The sequence below is a fragment of the Salvelinus namaycush genome, chromosome 16 (genome assembly GCF_016432855.1).
Source record: "Salvelinus namaycush isolate Seneca chromosome 16, SaNama_1.0, whole genome shotgun sequence".
In the NCBI taxonomy this organism is placed as follows: domain Eukaryota; kingdom Metazoa; phylum Chordata; class Actinopteri; order Salmoniformes; family Salmonidae; genus Salvelinus; species Salvelinus namaycush.
In genome coordinates, this window is record NC_052322.1 from 39,801,002 (window position 1) to 39,813,749 (window position 12,748).

Here is a 12,748-nt window from a genome sequence, read left to right on the forward strand (position 1 = left end):
ACCTACATCTATCCTACCCTGCCTTTCTAAGGTCTTCGAAAACTACTTCTCAGACAGAGTTCAGTTGTCCGGACCTCTGGCAGTCTCTATGGGGGTGCCACAGGGTTCAATCCTCGGGCCGACTATTTTCTCTGTATACATCAATGATGTCGCTCTTGCTGCTGGTGATTCTCTGATCCACCTCTACGCAGACGACACCATTCTGTATACATCTGGCCTTTCTTTTGACACTGTGTTAACTAACCTCCAGACGAGCTTCAATGCCATACAACTCTCCTTCCGTGGCCTCCAACTGCTCTTAAATGCAAGTAAAACTAAATGCACGCTCTTCAACCGATCACTGCCCACACCTGCCTGCACGCCCAGCATCACTACTCTGGACGGTTCTGACTTAGAATATGTGGACAACTACAAATACCTAGGTGTTTGGTTAGACTGTAAACTCTCCGTCCAGACTCATATTAATCATCTCCAATCCAAAATTAAATCTAGAATCAGCATCCTATTTTTCAACAAAGCATCCTTCACTCATGCTGCCAAACCCATACCCTTGTAAAACTGACTATCCTACCAATCCTTGACTTCGGCGATGTCATTTACAAAATAGCCTCCAACACTCTACTCAGCAAATTGGATACAGTCTATCACAGTGCCAACCGTTTTGTCACCAAAGCCCCATATACTACCCACCACTGCGACCTGTATGCTCTCATTGGCTGGCCCTCGCTTCATATTGGTCGCCAAACCCACTGTCTCCAGGTCATCTATAAGTCTTTGCTAGGTAAAACCCCGCCTTATCTCAGCTCACTGGTCACCATAGCAGCACCCACCCGTAGCACGCGCTCCAGCAGGTATATCTCTCTGGTCACCCCCAAAACCAATTCTTCCTTTGGCCACCTCTCCTTCCAGTTCTCTGCTCCCAATGACTGGAATGAACTACAAAAATCTCTGAAACTGGAAACACTTATCTCCCTCACTAGCTTTAAGCACCAGCTGTCAGAGCAGCTCACCGATTACTGCACCTGTACATAGCCCATCTATAATTTAGCCCAAACAACTACCTCTCCCCCTACTGTATTTATTTATTTATTTATTTTGCTCCTTTGCACCCCATTATTTCTATCTCTACTTTGCACATTCTTCCACTGCAAATCAACCATTCCAGTGTTTTACTTGCTATATTGTATTTACTTCGCCACCATGGCCTTTTTTTGCCTTTACCTCCCTTATCTCACCTCATTTGCTCACATTGTATATAGACTTATATTTCTACTGTATTATTGACTGTATGTTTGTTTTACTCCATGTGTAACTCTGTGCTGTTGTATGTGTCGAACTGCTTTGCTTTATCTTGGCCAGGTCGCAGTTGTAAATGAGAACTTGTTCTCAACTTGCCTACCTGGTTAAATAAAGGTGAAATAAATAAAAAAATATATATAAATCTACCCATTATCATCTACATGTCATCATCTACTCATCACCACCTACCTGTCATCATCTACCCATCATCATCTACCCATCACTACCTACCCGTCATCATCTACCCATCACATCTACCCAACAACATCTACCCATCACCATCTTTCCATCATCATCTACCCGTCACATCTACCCATCACAATCGTTCCGTCACCATCTACCCGTCACATCGTCCCGTCACCATCGTCCCGTCACCATCGTCCCGTCACCATCGTCCCGTCACCATCGTCCCGTCACCATCGTCCCGTCACCATCATCCCGTCACATCTAACCGTCACCATCGTCCCGTCACCATCGTCCCGTCACCATCTACCCGTCACCATCGTCCCGTCTCCATCTACCCTTCACCATCACCATCCACCCATCACCATCCACCCGTCACCATCCACCCGTCACCATCCACCCGTCACCATGGCACTGAGAAACACTGCAGGAGAGACATTTCACAAGGCTCCTACTCCAACACTACTACGTCATTTGTTTTTGTGGTGGCCAAACAGAGTCTAAATAAATAAATTAAGTAACTAAAGAGCAATAAGCAGGTTCCAGAGTACATTAGGTGTAACATTAGAGGGGGGGAATAATCAGAAATGAGTAGCCCTGGCTGGAATCAAATTACACATAGGAGAGGGAACTGGCAGTCAACAAAATATAAATGACTTCTGTGGGAGGGGGGGAGAGTCCACAGAGGACCACAGGCTAACGATTGTTTTGGCCAGGTCGGGTCTGCACCTCACTCCTGGGGGTGTAGGGGGTTACTGAAGGCTGACCATCACACATACACTGACACGTACTACACACACACACACACACACACATTGCAAAACACACACAGAGTGCGCTCCACTAGAGCATACTATATTGATCCCCCTCTCCTAATTTCCTAATTAGTTTTTATTGGATTTCATAATCGTCATCAGGACACATCAAACGAAACTCAAAACCCCAGCAACAATTTCTGCCCTCCTAAACATAATTCCTGTGAGTTTGTGTTTTATATTTTTTTCAAACTGTGAAAATGAAGCTGTATATTCAATTTCCAGTCCCCAGCTGTGAAGGCAAACAACCCTCTCTCTCTGTTTTACTCCCATCACCAGAACTCCTTGGATAGCAAACACCGCACAAACACGCCACTTCTCCCATGTGCAGTAAGTGATGTTTAGCATGGCACATTTTCTGCATGATCTGCTGCGATCTGTCACACTCCCGCTCTCTCCCCAGCCGCCCCTCACTTGTAGCACTTGTTAAACTTAATGCCAGCGCAGAACGACGCAATGGGGAAAGAAAGACTGTCCCTCCCTCCCTGAGTCAATGCCACTGGTTCCTATCATTGCATCATGGGAGGAAGGAAGTTTGAGATATGTTGGAGACACAGGTCAGAGACTGGCACACTTCCTGTTTTGCCCTTCCCTTCACTAGAAAGGGGAGATAAAGGGGGCTGTGGGAAATGTTCTCAATAAACTACAATTGACCTTGGCTCAAAATGTCATCTTTCCTGCTTTGCTCTTATGGGTACACTCACAATGGTACACTCATTATGCATCATTGACTTGAATGCACTGCCATTCTCACCATACACACACTGTTGATAATGGCAGACCCTGGCCCGTGACCTCTCAGGGAGTGGGATATGCAAAAAACACATTTCACAAACGCATATTAACACACGCTTGTACATGTGTGAAATAGGACAAATATAAGCACCCACCAAATTATTATTATTAATTATTATGCACACTTGCCATTCTGAACGCAGGAAAATATCCCAGAGTTTCTGTGAATCACTGACAACATCCTAACTGGTTAACGGTTATTACACAACACAAAGATATTTTGGTATAACGCCTGGGCTGTTGAAAGAGATGAGGAAAGAGCTTCTCATTATGTGGAAGTTGTGGGAAGGGGTCAATGAGGAGCACTAACTGTCTATCAACTAACCTCTGGTGTTTGGGAAGGCCTTCAACACACCAATGATTATTACCTTACCATGTGACTTACCCAGGAAAAACAGGAGACGTTCTCGGTCAGGACATCCTGGCCCAATGACACCTGTTTGTTTTCCTAGAAATAACAAGACAGACAATGGCGAGGGTTTGTGGTATTTTACTGGAAAGACTGTCCCTGAAGATGAGGGGTCTCAGTCAGTCTGTTAGCACTTCTGCTCTGCTACCATGACCCTTCTTTCCACAGAAGTCCTACTGGAGATTCTGGTAGACCTGATAGTTCTAGCAAGACCTGATCTTAGATTAGTGTGTAAAGGGGAACTCCATTCCTATGTCAGGAGGTCAAGACCCAGAAGTGTTCCATCTCGAAGCCCTGCCCCCTAGTCAACTGAACTACTCTCATTATGTGCCCATGGACAGATGTTAAATGGCATGGCGCTCAATGATTGGCCATTTTCACTGGTCCTGATTTAAATGAGTACTTGAAACAAGCTACGTGGGCTATAAAACATGTTTAAGCCTGAGGTCTGTGGGGTGGTGAATAAAGCCATTAATGTGTACTATCCAGGCACTTAGGTAATGAGGAGGTATAGAGAAGGGGAAGGAGGACAGGGGGAGATGTTACGGGTGCATCTCAATAGTTCAACTTGGATTCCTCTGCTCGTCTCCTCTACTGCCTTTTCACTGAACCAAAAAGACAGGGATAGGCTATAGGTGGAGAAAAAAAAACTGGGGAAAAATCCTTCCGTGGTCTGAGGTGTTTGTGCCCCCGTGTGCGCGTGTGTGTGTGTGTGTGTGTGTGTGTGTGTGTGTGTGTGTGTGTGTGTGTGTGTGTGTGTGTGTGTGTGTGTGTGTGTGTGTGTGTGTGTGTGTGTGTGTGTGAGGGCCACAGGTCAGCGGAAGAGGGCTTAAATCCCAGTGAAGATGTTTTTGGCCTTGATCACCCCGCCGATCGATCCCTGGCTGATTCCCTCTCAGATACGTCTTATTTTATTAGTGGCTTCGGCCTTCTGCTGGCCCATTCCGCTGTGATCAATATGGCCTGCCGAACGGCCCGTATTTTTCTCACTTTTAGTGCCTTAACGCTGTTTAACCGTGTCACCTGATAAACGGCGGGCCCTCCCCAAACGCTGATTTCCTATTGATTTCTCCCTCCATTCCGCCATCTCTCGCTTCGTCACTCTCCCATTGTTTTTATCTCCAGTTATCTCCTCCCTTCCTCTCTCCATCCTTCTGTTCCTCCTCCATGATGAGACCGCGGTCCTGTCAGCCATTTTAGGAGAGCTCAGGTAGTGGAGGTGGTTTGGTGAACTACACTGGCTTGCTGAGTAAACTTGCCTGGAGACCAATTACCAAATGACCAATTACCAAATGCCTAATGAGCTCAAAGGCCTACACAGTCTTATGGCACGCAGATGATCCGATTTCAAACCCAGTCCATTTGGGACTTGAGTATGTGAGAGTTCACTGCTCTAGAAGCGTTTGGTATTGCCTAAGAGGAACTGGGTCCAGAGTGAGGTGACTGGGCACCAAGCATCCACAGAGCAAGTGTGTGTATGTGTGTGTGTGTGTGTGTGTGTGTGTGTGTGTGTGTGTGTGTGTGTGTGTGTGTGTGTGTGTGTGTGTGTAATGGTGTTTGTGTGAGGATATGAAGACACAAAGCATCTAGAAAGCAGTATACAGAGGTAGTGCCATGCAACAGATGCCATGACAACCTGGCTATGGACAGCTCCATCCATCACAGGCTGTAGTCCTGATGATGAAAACAGTGTTTGGACAGGAGGAGCAGAATAGGACGAGAGCTCCTCTAAGGCAGAACACCACGTTTTTCGCCTATCATTGAGACGGAGTTTTGAGAATGTGAGTTCCTCATGCATTGACAAGATGTTGTTATCAGTAAATTAATCTTTCCTTCCAGGAGATGAACAACAGAAAAAAAGATATTGGGAAGAAGATGAAGATAAGCCAATGACCTGCTGTGTTCGACCTGATAAACATACACAAAATCAGTCACGATCACAAGATGTCCTGTAGCATCAGATAGTAGCAGATCATTTAGAAGGGGAGAAGGGACAAGATAAGAGCCACTGTCTACCTGAAGGCTTCAGCTTCCTCCGTCCAATCTTCCTCCTCTCTCTGTCTGCATTATTCATGCCAAATTAAACCTGCTCCCTGTCTGGGAAAACCAGCCACACACACACGCATGCACACCCCCCCTGGCCTTTATTGATCCCTCATCTCTGAAGTACTTCCTGCCCTAATGCCATTAATACCATGAAACACAGACCCTTATCACCAGCCACTTTAAGGACCATTGGCTGGCTTGGGCCTGGATGTGTGTCACAATATTATCCCAATATCAGACTTCCTGGATTTAACCAGGGAAAGATTATAGCTGGTATTATTGGCATCAATGTGGGGAAATCCTCTTTCTCTGGAATGAATATACACAGACCCCATCAGAGCTGACCCCCACTGTGACACCAACAGAGAAAAGCTACTGTTATCAACTGACACAACCCACTAAAGAAAACATTACCTCGTACAAGCTCCCTCTTACGTGAATCTAGAATAAAACCCACAACACACTTAAGCCTGCTGATAGACATCTGGCTTGAACTGTACATGAGTAAAGGGACACCATAAACATCTGTTACAAAGTCTAGTAATGCGACCTGACTCTTTTTATTAGGCCTCGCACCCTTTTACAATGCGTTAAGTGATAAACTGACATTTACAGCCAACCCTGCCAAGTTACACAGAGAGGGCAGCGCACAGCACAGAGAAACAGACCGTGAAGTAGCCTAATAACGAGAGGGAGTGGGAGTGAGCACACATTTTCTATTAACACTAGAGAGAGGAGTTGAAGGGGTCGACTGCTAAGAGAGGAGTCGTATCTCCAAACACCAATGCGCCCCTCACCGCCACTTGCCCCCAAACCCAAGTATCAAGCTTCAACCAGAGGAGCTTGACCACCACCTAGTGGTCATGGCATGACACTGCCGCGACGCCCCACTCCAGACACATTAATCATGACCAAGGGAGTGTAAAATTCAATCGGCTCCTTCCATCCATTTCGAGTGTAGCAGACTGAAGGCCGGCCTTGTAGTGCCTGAGAAAGGAGGGATGAGGGGGGAAAAGAAGAGAAAAAAGGAGGCGCTCCCTACACTTCATCAGGACCCCTACTTCATAACAAATGGAGTGTCTCTCTGGCGGAGGAGTGCCATCAGAAACGCGCGTTCTCTCTATCCATTTCATTCCGGCGCTGGAGGAAGGGTCAGGGAGGGAGCAGTGGGTGCGCGTCGTGCTCTCCGCTCCCCCGCTTCCCCAGTCACACAGTAAACTACCTTTTAGGAATTGTTTCTCAATAAGAAATGATCAGTCCATTTATCTGCGCCAGGCGGGCCTGTCTTCTCACCCAGACCTCCAATATTTTTCGTTTGACCTGATCAGGGCTATAAACTAGACCGAGACACTTTCAATTTGTCACCCGGGGAGCCCACTAACCAGCCTCGCACAATTGATTGCATCCACCATTCCAAATGTAAAAACTCCTCCCGTGGTTGAAATCCTTTCTGGTCTTTTCCTATTTTCTTCCTTTTCATTTTATTTTCTCTACTACTTAACATTTATGGCAAAATGTTACAAGCCCTCCGCCCAGTCCATCCCACCATGTCCTTTACAGGCTCCAAAAGCCCGTGGAAACTGAAGCCTGCTTTGTAGTGTATGTTGTCTATTTAATATCCACTTTTCACCGTTTTTGAAGATATATTTATTTTTAAGCAATACAAACTGTGAGAAGAATTCAATCCTTCAATTATATAATATTTTATAAAGAGAGATCATTTGGAATATAATATAGTGTTCATTCGTGACTACGCAGTATGTACGAGGCAGTACTGGTAAGATCTTACACAATCCTCAGCTAAACGTTTTTTTTGCGCACAAGGTTAATTAAACAGGTCAATAGTTCTTCCTGGGAATACAACAACAGTTCTCACACTCACTTGGTCATAACAGAGCAGAACGTAAAATGTTATTTGAACTATTATTCAACAGTATTAACCCTCAGCACATGTCTGGGCCCTTTGACTCTGGCCATTTATTAGAATATGTTAATGTGTGGCCAAACAGGATGGAAGACCATCATGTGAGTGGTTATATTTGCCAATATGTTGCCACAGGTTTACCATCTAGGTCTAGGATGTCAACGAAATGTGTCAGTCCCCCCTACCTCTAGACACTTCTCATAGCCCTAGCTCTGGAAGAATGATCTGATGGGCACAAGCTGCCTCTCGGTATGCAACTTAACTTACACCCATACCTATCAAAACGGTCAGCTGTAATGAACCTTATCTCATCCCCAACTCAGATTTAACTCAAATTCATCAGCATTTGTACATTTTTACAACAGCCATCCTTTCCTTACAAGAGATGAAAAACAAACTGATAATAAGAAGATGAAATGAAATTCAACTCATCTCAGCACCCTCCAAGACTACAGCTCAACTAACCTGCTGTATAGTATTGATCAACTGACATATTGTTTATACAATTACACGTTCATAGTGACAAAAAAACATGTAGGTGTAGACGTGGACACTTCTCGCTTGAATGACCAAGACAGATAGGAAAAAATAACCAGATTGTTTTCTTTCAAAACATGTGTAAACTTTGAACAGGGGGTAGGCCTTAATTACAATCTAAACATGACATGCCTCCCCTCCAGAACACTTTATCACTGTTAAACATTCTTCAAATGGACTCAGACACGTCAATGATTGTTTAAATGAAGGCCTAGAACACGGAAAGGAAGACAGTGGACCTAACACACACAACCTGTTCAAACTGCTGCCTCGTCTAAATCCTGTGGTCCAATAGGCTACTATGAATCACTAACAGATGTGGCTGTCACTCCTCCTGTCATCCCATGGTTGGAGAACTAGAATAGGCAACTGAGTGGAACTGGAAAACAGGTTCGGTAATACTGTTTTACAGACCCGAACACCTAGATGTAAGCTAAAGCAGAAATGCAGCCTAGATCAAGGACAGAGGGGCGACTCCTTCCTAGCCTAGACACCGAGGTAGAATATCCCATCAACAGGGTTGGGATGACAACTGTCACGATAAATTCTTATCAATAGGGCTATAAGTGATATTGAAGTGAGATACCTTTAGAGACAGTAAATTTTCTTTAGATGAGGGAGCGTGGACATCTTTGAAATGTTGAGAACACACATGGGGCTACCAGTTTGTTGTAAAACTACCGGCTCTATCCCTTCACCTTGGCTTGGACAGCATCTGCCAGACTGCCAACCAGCATGGTTATTTTTACCTAGGCTACTCATCATAGAATGATCATTGGAGCTAATGGTTATAGTCCTTATTCCAATTAGGCTAGTGGCCAGTTAGCGCCTTGAAGCATCTTGTTTGTTTGGTCAAAAGTTAAAATAATTGTAACAGGGGGAACCCTATTTACCCTTGATATGTATTGGGCTACTGTTGAACATTTTTACTGAATTCGGGGGGTAGCCCTGACCAGGACTCTAACCTGGGTACAGAGGCTGTCAAGTCAACACCTTTACCATTACGCCATGCGGTCCCTGTTGAGGTGATTACGTGCTGGTTTAAGGTCAGTACATTACCCCCTTCCTTCAGGAAAGCGTGTCCCCAAATGTCTCAATACTAAATCCCTAGAACTGAGACGATTAGTGACTATCGACACATCATACCGGTCACTTATCGCAGGCAATTTGCTGATATGGTTCATTATGATAAGAAGCCTATACTAGAGAAATGTGATAATGGGCTACAACCATCAAACTAGCTGTAGTACTTTAAAGGATAATACTTTTTTTTTTAAACGGTGCAGCACATTGTTATAAAAGTATCATTATATTACTGTCTAACATCACCATTAACTTACATCTGGTGTTTGTTTTTCTGGGTTTCTCTCCAGGACAGTGGCCTTTTCACTGTGCAGGCACTACTTTGTCCTTGGAGATGGTATGGTATCTTTTTGGTTTACAAATTATTTTGCTGGTGATAAAACTATTATGGTCAGCATTTTTCTTTATTGAATAAATAATCTAAATGGGTATATTTCAAATGCATATGCTGTACGGAAGTATTCATGTTGAAAAGCTTTAGGGTTAGGCTAATCATATTTAGCCTACTTACATGCCTTTGGTATCTTCCAGGTATGGCAGGGCTATATAAAAGTTTTGACTAGATGGTATACAGTTTATGTCAGAAGTGACTTTCATAACAGGTTAGGATAATTTATGCAGCAGGCATTAAAAAAGTGTTTGGGTTAAGAAAATAAAAACCATACAAGACAACAACAAAAAAAAGCCTGGTGCCATGACTCCCTCCTTCCACTCCACCAAGTGGTTGCCAGTGCCATCCTTTTAAGAGTCACAACGTTTTTAAAATTAATTTCGCAAGAGGTCCTAGGTCTCTTTCTTTTTAGTAGAAGACTCTTTCTCCTCAGACTGGTCTGATAGACTAGACATAGCATAGTACATGTAAATCCAGGATATTGAAATGTCAATATGTTTGTTATGGTTATGTAAGACATGTTACTTAAGGCAAAGATGAAAGGAGGGTGGTTGGTCAGGGTGGACATATGTGAACAGCTAGCAACCCAAAAGGTTGTGTGTTCAAATCTCATCACGGACAACTTTAGGATGTTAGCAACTGCATATAACTTTTTAGCTAACCCTTCCCCTAACTCTTTAACCTAACACCTACATTTAACCCTAACCCATAGCCTAGCTAACGTTACCCACAACAAATTGTAATTTGTAACATTTCAAACGTTTTGAAAATTCGTAACATATACAAATTGCCATTGTAATTCTTAACATACCATACGAAAAATAACATCAAGCTAAAGCAATGTTTCGGATATACATACAGAATAATAAGAAATGCTCTGAGACCAGGTTGCCAGCTTCCCTCAATTCCCAGGAGTCGTGAGCACGCTCTTCCCGCAACTCTGCAAACTGATTGGAGCGCTAAGCGAGGAAGTCAGCCGCACTCTCTCATACTGTCATCTCAAAGAGTTTATTTACATTTCCGCTACCCGCTGTAAGGTTACTCTACCCACATTCCCTTTTACCGCTGTCAGAGATCAATCAACGCGCCAGGTAGATGCCTAAATGCGCGCCCAATATGAAATCATTTGTAACCTAATCAGCCAGACAAAACACACCAGGGCCTAACATCAGCCATATGCCTACCACAATCTCCAATTGCCTAATCGGAGGATAAATCCAGTTGGTTACATTCGTAATTTAAAACACTCAAAATACCTTAAATTGAAACAAAACATCTAATTTAGTGTAATTATGAGCATTCCCGTGAAGATTGTCTTTAATGCCAATACAAGGTTGTTTTAAGAATTGTCAGTACATTGTTGGATGCGTTGGGAACACAGAAAAAGGTTAAAAACTGGGCATACTACATTATTAACATGCTGGCATTGTCTCCCATAATAATACTGATTATATTCTTTAAATCTTAAATGGAATAACATCTATCAAAGGAAATACTGGCATGACTGGAAACCATTCCAGATCAGTTTACAGTACAACACTGACACCTGCTGGACAAGTACACTACAGCACCAGTATGAGGACACCAGTAAGTTCACCCAGGACTCAGGTGTAGGATGAAGTTTCCCCTAAACACTGATCTAATGGTCATTATAAACTGGGTGGTTCGAGCCCTGAATGCTGATTGGCTGAAAGCTGCAGTACATCAGTGTGACAAAACATTGTTACTGCTCTAATTAAGTTGGTAAACAGTTTATAATAGCAATAAGCACCTCGGGGGTTTGTGATATATGGCCAATATACACCACGGCTAAGGGCTGTGTCCTAGCACTCCATGTTGCGTCGTGCTTAGAACAGCCCTTAGCCGTGGTATATTGGCCATATACCACACCACCTCAGGCCTTATTGCTTAAGTTTAAACCATTTAACAGACACAGACAGGCATAGTTGAGCCCATGACCATACGGCTTTATTTCAAGATGTGGAGGGATACAGCTGCTTATCAGAGATGGGCAACTACAGACTACAGATTACACTGTGGCTTTGTGACAGACGCATTAAGATTCTCAGCACAGAGGAACATCAGTCATCTCACAGTCAACTACATTTGTGCAAATCTACATTGTGATCTTAGCAGTGTTCTTAAAAGACTACAATTTAACATGCAAGAGTATTTCACTTGTAGTCATTCTACTATTCAGATTGCATTGGATCATCTATGGTATGTTAGTTTTCCAGAGTTCAGAGGCAGTTATATTGTACCTAGAAAGGACAAGGAATTGAAAGTTAAAACCATGCAGACATAAGTCAATAAAGTAAGGACAGTAACCTTACTGAAATGAAAGCAGGCCCTATGGTTTTGTTTGTTTTCTTACTCTAAAGCTTTTGGGGGTCATTTTTTTTCTCCAATAATAATAGCACTCCTAGAGAAAAACAAAGAAAATAAGGAAGAGCAAATCAAGACAGGAGCAGGGGTTGTTGTAATATATGGGGTGAAACGTACTTAAAAATGGGCCATGCTATCCGGTATCCTTCGGACGTCCCTACCCACCCATTGAAGTTAAAATGTAAAATGTTAGGGTTATGAGCAGGGACATCCAAAGGAACCAAGATAGCAGTGACCCATAAAAATGTGTGCCTTCCTTTCTGTTGAACATTACTGGTCTTGACACAGACAATGGTGTACAAAAGAACAACTGATTTATGCAAACCACAACCAATGGTGAAAAAGGGAAACAGTGGTGGGCCAAAGAGAAATGGCTCAAAAATATACAATGCTTACATTTTTTAGGCTTCATATGCATCTCTCAATGCACTTATTCGTATGGAAAAATGGCACTTACATTTTTCAGTTTTGATTGCTTCTTTTGCACTTAAAATGCTTGATGGGTTATTTGCACATTTCATACCAAAATGAAATGTGAAATATGGTTAGATCATTTGGCACAGAACGGTTAAAAAGGCCACTATGTTTGAGACAGACAGTAGTAAAGAGTTGTAGAGATACTGTCTAAAAGCAGAGAGGTCTTTTTCACAGTAATAACCCAGAACGCTACATTCTGTGTCGACACATCAAATCCTAAATGGAATTTCCATCTGTGGCACAAGCTTATAGATCTGTGCCACTGAGTCAAAACACTTATGATTGTAGATTGCAGGGTTCTCGAACTCTGGTCCTGGAGAGCCATTAGGTGTGCTGGCTTTTGTTCCAGCACTAACACATCTGATTTAGCTAAACGTGATCCAGATTGAAGACCATGAGTAGTT